The sequence below is a fragment of the Homalodisca vitripennis genome, chromosome 1, assembly GCF_021130785.1.
Source record: "Homalodisca vitripennis isolate AUS2020 chromosome 1, UT_GWSS_2.1, whole genome shotgun sequence".
Taxonomy (NCBI): Eukaryota; Metazoa; Arthropoda; class Insecta; order Hemiptera; family Cicadellidae; genus Homalodisca; species Homalodisca vitripennis.
The window spans coordinates 203,105,922-203,118,062 of record NC_060207.1 but is presented as its reverse complement, the minus strand read 5'-3'; positions in this window follow the sequence as shown (position 1 = coordinate 203,118,062).

Here is a 12,141-nt window from a genome sequence, read left to right as displayed (position 1 = left end):
AATTTTGAGCATAATGATATCATTATTAATGAAAAAACATATGAAGGAACTCAAGGTTTATGGAGATTATTAACAGGCACTGATGTTCCAAAAGACGTTTTATATTCTGAAGAAGACTTGAAAAAGTATACTGAAATTTTATGGAAATCTGATTCAATTTACAAAAATAATGGTCCATCAACTAAGAAACCAAAGTCAAGTAAAGGTAAAAAATATCTCAATTTGATTAAACCAATTTGGGAAAAAAGATCGAAGGATCAGGTGTGAGAAAATACAGTGATAATAAGATTGAATACAGATATATCGACGATTTGACAAAACTCGATGGAATTATTAATTATATTTATGCTCAAGAAAAGGCTGGAAACAACAATTTTTTGAACGAAAAGAAAGCGATTAAAGATTTTATTTCGAACAAACTTGATGAAATGATTGAAAAACCTGATGGAATTAAATATTTAAAACGAGTTTTGCCGGCAATAAGTTCATCTATGATTGAGGGTAGTGGACTTTTGAATGATTTTATCAACAATTTACCTTTTGAATTACACGTACCAACTTATCAGTATCTGGGGCCCGGCACAAAACTCGAAAAAAGACTAAAAAGAGGAGATACTGGTATAAATAAACTAGATCAAGCTGCTATGGAACACGATATTTTTTATGCAAAACATAGAGACACAAATTCCAGACATATCGCAGATAAAGTTTTGCAAGATAAAGCAATGGATAGATTTTTATCAAAAGATGCTAGTTTAGGTGAAAGATTTGTTGCGCTTCCAACAGCTGGAGCAATGTTTTTGAAGAGAAAACTAGGAATGGGAATCGAAGAGAACTTAAAATTTTAACTATATAAATGGAGGTGAATGTAAATTTCAGCAAAAATCAGAAAGAAAAAATAAAATCCGCTTTTAAGAAGAAAATACCCGTTAGTATTCAATTTAAAATAGATCAACTAAAAAATGGCGAAGATAAGATATTTTTAACAAATAGACAATACAATAAACTCGAAAAACATAAGAAAAACAATAAAGGAACCAGAATAGAATTTTCTTATAATCAGTTGAAAGAACTTAAAAATGGTGGACTTTTGAAAGATTTATTAGATTTTGGAGAAAATATTCCAGTTGTTAAAAATGTTGTTCCTTATGTTCGTAAAGCTGCTCCAATCGTTAAAAAGGATGTGATTCCTATTGTTCGAAACATTTTAAATTGGTTAGATAAAGAGTTGGAAGATGTTACAGGATCTGGATTAGATGAAAAAACTTTGAATTACGTGAAATCAAACATTGAAAAAAAAATTTAAACCTTTAACATTCGGGGAATTGGAAGAAATCTGCAAAAATATTAAACATTTTAGAGGAATCTTCATGAGAGATACATTACCTGAAAAAGTTAAGAAATTTGAATGTGGAATTGTGAATTTAGACTCGATTATGGGAAGTGGAACGCATTGGATTTGTTATTATAAAAATGATAAGAATGCATATTATTTTGATTCGTATGGAAGAATTGAGGACAAACCACCGAGAGAATTGATCCAATATTTAAAAAAATCAAACGTTTATTATAACGATTCTCAAATTCAAGACTACAAAGATCCCCCAATTTGTGGTCATTTATGTGTTTTTGTGTTGAATGAACTGAGTAATGGTAAAGATTTTAAAGAATTTGTTAACAAATTATTGCTTAATAAATATGGATTCACAAAATATTTTTGACGTATTTGGAACACAAATTATTCAAAATGTAGATAATAGTTTGAATTTTGATAGTTTGAGAAATGAGTTTGATAACAAGTTAGAAAATTTATTACAAAACCTTCCAGATTCAGATATGTTTGCTGTCGAGATTGAAGATTTTTAAAGCAGAATATGATAACAAACTTGCAAATTTCATGAGTTCAAATGATGTTGCTGATAAAATAAAAACATTGGAAAAAGAAGTCGATGATGGTGTAAAAAAATTATTTACCAATTTAATGTCTCATATCGAAAAAGCTGATAAAATTACTGAAGCGATCAAAGTTGAAAAGAATTATGTTAGTTTGGCTAATAAAAAAAGAATTGTCGGTGTTCGACCTGGTATTGACAAACATGATGTTGTTGTTAAAGAACAAATTTTAAAACCTCTAAAATTATCAGAAAACATCGATATTGTTGATTTACATGATCCGAATGTTAAAAATGCCTTAGATTTTAAAGGAAAAAGAATTAGCGGTGTTAGTAAAGGAATTAATCCATTTGATGTTGTTGTAATGATTCAATTAGAAGATCCTATTAAAATGTTTAATGAACTAAAACAAAATTATGAGAATCATAAACAGCATGTTAAAGATTTTACAACAGAAGTCTATGAAAAACTTGATGAAAGAAGTAAAAGATCAGTAGACGATGTTGGTGAAATTAATGAAAAAACTTACTAGATTTTAAAGAGTCTTTTGATAAGTTTAGTTTAGATGCTACGAAAACTTTTGAGAATATTGGTCATAAATTTGTTGAATACAATGATTCTTATGCTGTCAAATTTCAAAAATTAGAAGAAAACTTTAATAAATTTAAAGAAGATGTTGTTATAAGTTTTAGAGCCATCGACATCAGATTTAATGGATTAGGCGGCTATGATGACAAAATTTCTCCTTTATAAATGGCGCTCATATATTGTGTGAGGTGTAAGGCAAAAACTGCAACAAATGATATAAAATATTACGCAAATATCAATGGAGTTAAAAGAATTTGCGGAAAATGTGCTGAATGTAACGCAAAAAAGAGCCAATTTATAAAAACTTGAAATTTTTTCTTTATAAATAGAGATGGCGGGACATTACAGCGCTTTCGATCTTTTTATAATGCAACACGAAAGAGATTTGAAAAAAGAACATTGGGATGATATTTCTCAAAAATATGAATTATCCGAAGATATGATGAGATTATACGTAAACAAATTAAATTGGTATAACATTGCTAAATATCAAAATCTGTCCCCAGAGTTCATTCAAGAAAATATACATTATCAATTAAAAGATCATATGTCTGTTCTTTGCCTCTATCAACACTTGAGTATAAAGTTTTTGGATGAAAATAAAGATACAGTTGATTGGAATAATATTATAGATAGCGGTTACTATCCTGTGCAGATTTTATTGAAATATGTGACTGAGATCGCAAAATTTAAGGAAGAGAATCCCGAATATGACGAAGTAGATCATTAAAAATGACTAAAATTTATATCTTTTCTTATAAAACGTACATTAGATCGATGAAAAAATGATATCTTTCTTATACATGATGTTTAAATTTTCTCTTATTAAATGGCGGACTACAGAAAATATGCTAGTGATATTGAAAGGGCGGAGTTTAAAAATTTCTATCCAATTAGTAAACAACATTTGAATGAACCGAATAAAAGAACTGAGTTTAATATTGATTTTGGAGATAACTTTTGCTCGTCTAACTTCCAGTTTTATATTTCTGGAACTTTAACAAAACAAGATGGTCAAGCATATCTTGGAACTGATAATGTTAGATTAATCGATAATTTTATACCGTTTTTATTTTCTAAGATTGAAGTAAGAAAACACAATAAATTGATAGAAGAAGTCGAAAACTGTGGTCAATTAAGCACAATTAAAGGAACTATTTGTTATTCCAAAAGTGATGTATTTTCAAACAGTTTTGAATCAACTTTTAAATTTGGACAATTTGAAGCGGTCGGTGATTTAGCACATTTCGGCTTAGGATTTTTTGAAAATGTTACTATTCCGATCTATAAAGGAGGATTTTTATCTAAGTTTTATAAGAGCAGAAGACGATGATGTGATTCTGAAGACTGCAACTGGAAATGTTATGCCTGTTGATGGCAAAATTACAATTAACGAGTTTTTCATTAGAGTTCCGATGATTGATTACAAAACCACGAGTAAAATTCAGTTGATTGATGAAATTATAAAATCTCAAAACATCACGTTTAATTTTCTAGATTGGCAATGTATTGAGCAAAAAGGTATTTCCGGAACAACTTATTCGTTCGATATCACAAATATTTATAGAAATATCTTCAATCCCAAGTTCGTTATCATAGGTTTTCAAACAGATAGACAGAATAATCAAGAAAAAAATCCTTCAAAGTTCGATAGTTTGAATGTGAAAAATATCAGAGTAAAATTGAATGGTTCTTATTATCCAGATGAATTACAAAATTTAAACATTTCCGGTGGTCTTTTCAGAATCATGTATCAGATGTATCAAGATTTTAAGAAAGTTTACTACAAAAAATATGGAAATGTATTACAACCCCAAAGAATTTATAGCAAATAGACCCATTTATGTCATTGATACAACAAAGAGTTTTGACAAATATTTCTAGTTCAAAGAACGATATAATTATCAATATGGATTTTCAAAATGCTGTTACAAACGCGATTTGTTATGTGGTTGTGGTTTCTGAGAAATTTTTAGCCTATGATGTGATTAAGAACGATATTAAAGAAATTCAGTAAAAAATCGTCTTATTTTCTGTTGAGCGAATGTTAGCAAATTTCATTATTTCCGTTTATAGATTTTTCATTAAGATTTCTGGATTTTTTCATTAAAACAGCTTATAAATGTAGAAGCAAACATTGAACAGTAAAACAGCTATAGATTCGGTTATTTAACATTCGTGATTTACAGATTTGTTTATGGTTCAATGGACAGTATTTTCCGTTGGTTTTCTGACTGTCCCAAAAGTGAGCTAGGACCCTCATATTCATATCTACTAATATGTACCAATACGAACATATGTTTTAGAAAATATTGACTCACCATTTAGTGGAGTCTCCGACACTACTGATGGTGAAAGATTTTGCAGAGATGAAATTCACTTTGAAACACTAACGCTACAATCTCTATCTAAATTTAAAATAATTAACATTTATCCATTGGGAATCTTTTAAAGGAGATATACTTTTTAGTAAGACCTCCATCAACTTTAAACCTCAAGTAGATGAATGTATATAAGTTATAAGTGGTCTCTACTACGGGGACAGGTTTTGGTAATAAGTAGTTGTAAAGTACATTAAAAATACTGTGTATACATTGTTTCTCTCGTTGTTATTGAATATCGAATGTGTCTCGATGTTGAAATTTCTGTACCGCAATCATATAGAAACCCATACAGATAACAGTTAAAATTTAAATAATAAAATAATAATATTTAAACTACAAAATAATAAAAAATATATCATAGTTCTATATCGTTTTCATTATAATATGTAAAATATATTTTAATTGTCTCGTTATTGGCGGATTTCTATTTCGGGTGTCATTATCTGCTAAAGTGCATAAAACCTTCTAAAACTTCAAAATGAAGGTCATATCAATATTTATAGTTGCCAATTACCATTATAAGAAGAAAACTCTATAATAAAATAATGATAAACTGAAATATTATCTTTCAGATTCTGGTTCCTTCAACTTTTGAATAAGTTTCCAAATATTTTTTAACTGATTTTATTACGTTTACAGTATGAAGAAAAAGTTATTTTTTGGAAGTTTTTAAAGTAATTATTTTGCCATGTATTTGAAAGTTTAAAATAGCGGCCTCTGAGTAGTCTGCATATTTGTCGTGAAAGAGAACAAGCTCCACTTATGTAATCCGAGGGGTTCGTTTTATTAATGGTGTGTGTTGCACCGTTGGGGTATATCTATTCCACAAGATCTGTATAATGCGCTCTTGTACTGTATTTACAAAATTGCAAGCTTGTATATTGCAAATATTGCTTTCCTGTAAATACTTTTATAAAATACGTGTTAGTCACGTCACATCAACATTCCTAAATGTAATTTCAATAACATAAATTATTAAAATTATAAATAGTTCGTTCTATATTCTCTGTATCAAAAGTATATGACTGTTTTACATATTCGTACTTTAGCAACCCAACCATCCACTTCTAGTTCAAAATATAAATTCAATGTATGAGTCACTTGGTTTTATCAATGTTGCGTGACTATCCACAGTTTTCCCTCAAACTCTTGCACAAATTTTGATTTATTGCCTTAACTGGTGTCGCCCAACAACCTTTAATGCTATCCCTGGCGTGAAAAATGTTGGCAAAATCTTTATAAAGACTTGTAATGCTAGGTTTGCAAAAGCTCACTCGCTGAATGATACAATCACACACAGGTGTGTTACGTTGATTATCTACACGAACCTAGGAACTGGTTATAGTCAAATCTTAAGATTTCTGCAATGGCACTGTGTAATAGTATCTATATATTAAATTGTATGGTGCCAAATCTTTCATTATATAGTTATGCTGACCAGATATATTTTCTAGATATAGTCTTTCAACTTCATTAAATTCTTTTCTATGCTATCTGAGATTAGAAAAAAGGCGGATGTGCAAGCTGTAAACCAGTAATATGTACTAGCTGACAAGGCAATTGATCTCAACAGTGGGTGGAATATAATAATTCAGACAAATACATGGTATATTACATATTTCCATGTTGGGCAAGATTTTGTACACTCAATGTACACTATGTGCCGTCGTGTTTTGGACTTGACGTAGGGTTGACTTTAGGAGTGCTTAACTTTGGATGGTTGAAGGAAAGAGAATTTTCCATCATTCAGTGACAAATATCACAGAACAATGGAAATCATATTTCCTTTACAATTCTTCCATCGTCAAAATTAAGCTAAATAAATATATCGAAGTTTTTCCTAAGTTTATTGTGTTGTAGAAGTTGCTTTAGTTCTGTTCAGAATTCATCTCCTTCTACCCTTTAGTTGGTATTGCAATACTGTCGCAAACTTTGGACTCTGCAGATTTCGTTCTTCCTTCACTCTGTAGAAGAGTCAAAAATAACAGATTTCCAAGAACACCTGCCTCAAGGTACATCCTTCTCTTGGTATCCTTAGATGTGCCTTTTTCACACAAAAAAATTAGTAAAATAATTAGATACGAAATACATAGGAACATAAAATAATACATTAAGAGTTTTCAAATCATATTTAGAGTTATTGTAGTTAATCGAGTAATAACTGTAGAAAGGTCTGACCCTAGGTACTTAAGGTTGAAGGTAATGAGGACGTATGGATGGTTGCATAGGTTATAAAACGTGCTCAGTGCATAACTACTATCGTGGTCTAGTACTGGGACTGTACTTTGGCCTGGACATGTTTGGCAACAACTTGGCGATGATAATTGATAGAAGAATACAGTTAGATTTGTTCAGATATTTACAACATAAATTAAGATGGTTCTGCAAGGACTAGTCGAATTATTGCATAGCTAGGCGAAAGGCTAAGATCTAAACCTATTATAAACAACTCGGTTCAATATACAAGTGAATAGTTCGTTATAGTTACTCTGTCTGTATAGTGATGATTTTCCATTTCAACTTCAGTTTAGTATAGCGTCAGAGATATATCCTGGAATCGGGAGTCTACGCCCGTCTGAATAGATGCAGGTACATCGAGGCACCAGAGCACCTTGGCCAAACACTGTTTGGTACCTCCATCGTTTTATAGTTAAATACGTACTAAGCATCATGATGAGTTTTGTAAGATTAGTTGTTTTTGTGTTACACATTTTCGACCTCAGAGACTACACAAGAGCGTCCTCTGTTTTGTCCAGCCGAATTTTAATTGGAATTAGACTGTATCTAATCTAGAAAAAAATGAATTTTCATTGTCTCACCGGGTGCTCAAATGAGTCCATGAAAATTTTTCAGACAATATGTCAAAGCATGGCGAAGTAACACAGGTTTTAGTGGAAAGAGTTGATGTAATGCGAATGTTGCGTTTAGCTCCATTTTACCTTCCAGTTAGAGCAGCGTCTGAGATATGACAATTTCATTGTCTTTGGCCCTGCTGGATCGATCTTTTGGTCTTTTCAGCCTTAATGTAATCCATTAGACTAATAAGAACTTCAGATTCTATAATCTCAGACAGACCTCAGACTTTGCACTAGGCGGAAGGTGAATTGGAGCTATATTCACAATTTCAATTGAATCATACATTCACACTATAGCTGAATTATGTGAATATTAGGATCAGAGCCGTAACCTTGACCTAATTTATGTGGATGAGAGCCTTAAACGTAAAAAAGATAGAAAAACGTAGAAAAGATACAGTATAATGTTACAGTGAGTAGTTAAAGAGTTTTACTGTCAGTTTTTCATTACACATTACTTTTGGGCGTTGCTCATTAGGCTGTTTTTCAACTTAATATTTTATTATGTACTATCATAAGAGCTATGTAACGTGTTTTCTATCAGTAATAAGATGAATATCTCGCAGTTTGGCTGAATTTCATATGAAGCACGATATTGTAAGCTTGAATTATTATGACTGTTTATGAATATGGATCGAAAGTAATAAATAAATTTGAACACGCAAGACCGTACCTGTTGTACACGGGGTGCGAGATATGACGCCGTGCCACACCGCCGTGTTCTGAGGTGTAGTGGTTGCGTGGATAGGGTTCACACATCATTGGCGGCCCACGGCATCCTCTGGTACTGGGTAAGTGATGGTGACTCACACTTCTCATATACGCTATTCAATAAATGAAGTAGGAGGATTTAACTCGAATTTAGGTGTTTTTGAATATCTGTAATATGCTAAAGTGTTAAGTTTATTGTTAAAGTACTTAAGTTTATTGAATTAGTTTCCATTACATACTTTCTACTCATTTATTATTAACCGCTTAAATGAGATATAAAAAAAAGATTTAAACATTTATATTTACACATTTAAAATCAAATCTTGACGGGTGAATTAATATTAGACCACCAATTTTTGATTTAGAACATTTTGTAATAATTTAGTTAGTAAAACTTTTTTTGTTTCGAACTGTTCTCAAGATATTTGTAGTACATTAAATTTCCATTGAAGTAATTTAATAATATTTCAGTTTTTAGGAAATGTACCAAACCCTCTTTTGAAAATATAAGCGTTTTTCGCCCGTGTTCTCTGTCTTGTCTGTGTGATGGCTATTGATAAAATGGCCCTAAATACCTATTAAAATCTTGATAAATTTGCCCTAGATATTAATAAAATTAAACTTGATTTATACGTTTTCTTTATCCAGAGAAAATTTTACTGATTTTGGAATTAAAATTTAAAAGGCAGTCCTTTTAACTATGTGTCCAGCGATTTTATGTGTCTGGTCGTTTTATTCTCAGTTTTATCCGTTAATTGTTATGATAAATATATATTACAGGTATAAGTTTTATTTTGGTGACTTAAGCTAAAGTTTCGAGGAATGAGATCAATATTTATTTAAAATACTGAATTATAAATTTAATTTCATCACAACTATCATCAATTCATTTTAAATATTTATTTTCCTAAAAAATAAGTAAAAACATTTTTATTTTAAAATCACATTTGTAGATATGTATTAATAATTGTATATGTAAATTATTAGTTAACTATTATTATTTGATACTATATAAATGGCAGTAACTTAATCGGGATATTAAATTTATTAACTGATTATGGAGTTATTTTGCCATTGAAAGCCAAAGTGCTTATTAAAATATAACAAAGAAAAAATTATTAATACAGAAAGCGTCTAAGGCGTAATATGATCTCTTTTTCGCCTCGGGCCGTGCTTTTTGCAGCTTCGAGAGCTTGTAAAGAGAATAGAAATAAGCTGATGGATGAAAATGGAACCTTTTACTAGTGAGTTTGTTACTTTTTACAAGCAATGGCCAGTTCTTGACCTTCTGATAGTAGGAAAAATAATATCAAAGATTGGAATTAGTTTCTGCCAGCTAAAAACTATTTGTATCATACTAAGAGTTATAAAGATTTTGTAAATAGATATAAAAATGAAAGAATAGATTGGATATAAAGAATGAGATGAAAAACCACAAAGATATTTTGTCCATTAGCTAAATTAACCAGTACTTAAACAAATACATAAGTCAACTGGATACTACGCACTTCCTCGTACTCATTTTCTCGTACTATAACTGTGAGTTAATTAAACATTGTGTTACAATCACCGAACTACTTGTCAGTAATTCAGAGTACAATGCTTAAAGAGGCCAATAAATTGTAGTCATGAGGTTTTAACGATAAATAATTTCATACTGAACATCTATTAGTTTCTTTCCTTGAAAATAGTTTTTCACTACGAAAGGATTGTAAAAGAAATAGGATTTGTCCGGACATTTGTCATCGTTCATTGATAAATAAAATCAGTAAAGGTACGTTTCAAGATCTGTAACCTGATCTCTTCCCCAGGTAAATAAATAACATAACACATAGCTATAGTTTAGCTTAAAATAAAAAAATCATGCTGAAGCGATTTTAAAGGCATAAGTCTGCCATGTTGTTTTTGACCTCTGCTAACTCTAAAACGTGCACTTAATAAAGCAAAAGACAACACCTATTTTTTTAACCTGGACTACAGTATTATTGATTCCTTTAGTTAAATTTTAATATTAGTATTGTTTATTAATCCAGTTATGTTTTGAATGTTATGTACAGGTATACAAATGAGACGGCTTTTGTATATGACGTAACATGCACAGAATATCTTGCCAAGCCAAGTACGTTTATTCCCGTGCAAAACTGTGTCACCCCACAACGAGATAACATCTCAGATACTATCAGCTCATACGCCCTCAAGTTTTGAGTTCAACACGCCTTCATTGCATATTTATTACTTGCTTTGATTGGGCTCATCTATGATATAAAACATAAAAACCACAAAAATGATACAATTTTTTACGAAAATAAATATTTATAATTGATTCACACCATGGGGTGTAGTACTGTATCTTTAATATTGGCTCAGCATTAACAAAATCTACGAGAGATTGTAAGATATTAATTTCTCTAAGTCTCTTTATATACCAACAGACTTTAAATTTTGTATTAACTTTATTTATACATAGACAAGAATGAGCTCTCTAGTGGTGCATGTCGACTCATGGAATTTGTCTGAGTGACATTGAAGCCAATCGTTCAGTAGGCTGCAACAATTTCTCTTTGCCAGGTGATATTATGAAAAAAGTTCTCCTCTTTATAATTACCTGTCTGCCCACAGGAGATATCAAGAATGAAATCAGCTACAGCCTTGAAATGCTGCATAAACTTTAGTAAAATCTGTTACACGACACTTGGTGTGAGATTTTTATACTTTGACGTATGCCAATTATAATCATAACCCAATCTTGCGCGATTACCAGGTTTTTTACTAACTGATTGCCTTTTATCGTGTAAGATTTGGTTATTTTCAGCCTAACATCTCATATGCAGGGAAATAAAAGCTTGCATTTTTCAAAAAACAGTTAAATAATCCTCTGTTTAAAGTATTTTTTTACCTCTTTGAATTTAGAATTTGAGAAGTTCGTCTTTTGTCCTAGACTTATGTGGATTCCCTCATGACCGATGCCAGTCACAATTTTTGTGAACTGTTTTTGTGCTCTCTGTGATACCTACCTACTACCTGTGTACTGACTGTGCCGACCTAGTGGGAGTCCCTCCGAAGAATTCTACGTCTCAGCGGTGCTTTGCGAGAACGACGTTTCCACCGGTTCTATATTTTTTTAAATCTACTTTCCCAACTAATCATTGGTCATCTGTACCATATAACTCTTTCCCATATTCCCTATCGTATCAAATGAGTTATTCGTACTCTGCAGCCTAACTATATTTATTTTATTCTGAATCTCTAACTATTTAGTATAGTTATTACTCCAACTATTTTATTAATAGTTATAAATAAAATTACTGCTTGCGCAGTTTTACTAAAAAACTACTTCTTTAAATATTAATTACAAATTAATAAATTGTGTGTATTAAATAATGATTTATTTATTACGCCCACTTACGGTATGAGAATAAATCCAAAAACACTTTATTTTATACAGTTTTCTGCTTACTAGAGGCATAAACTTCAAATCTCAATAACATTATATATTTTACCTGGTTTTTTCCTTTTGTGGAAACTACTCTGAGGAAATTATTTCTTCCTGTTCAGAAATCACACTTTTTTATGTTTCTTTTAAAATACTCAACTAAATAACTTAATCAATTAACCTTGTCTGGGCGATATCTCCAATTGAGGAACTGAACAATAAACTTATACTTACTTAATAGACTAATATTGTATAAAGCTTCTGTTATATTTATACT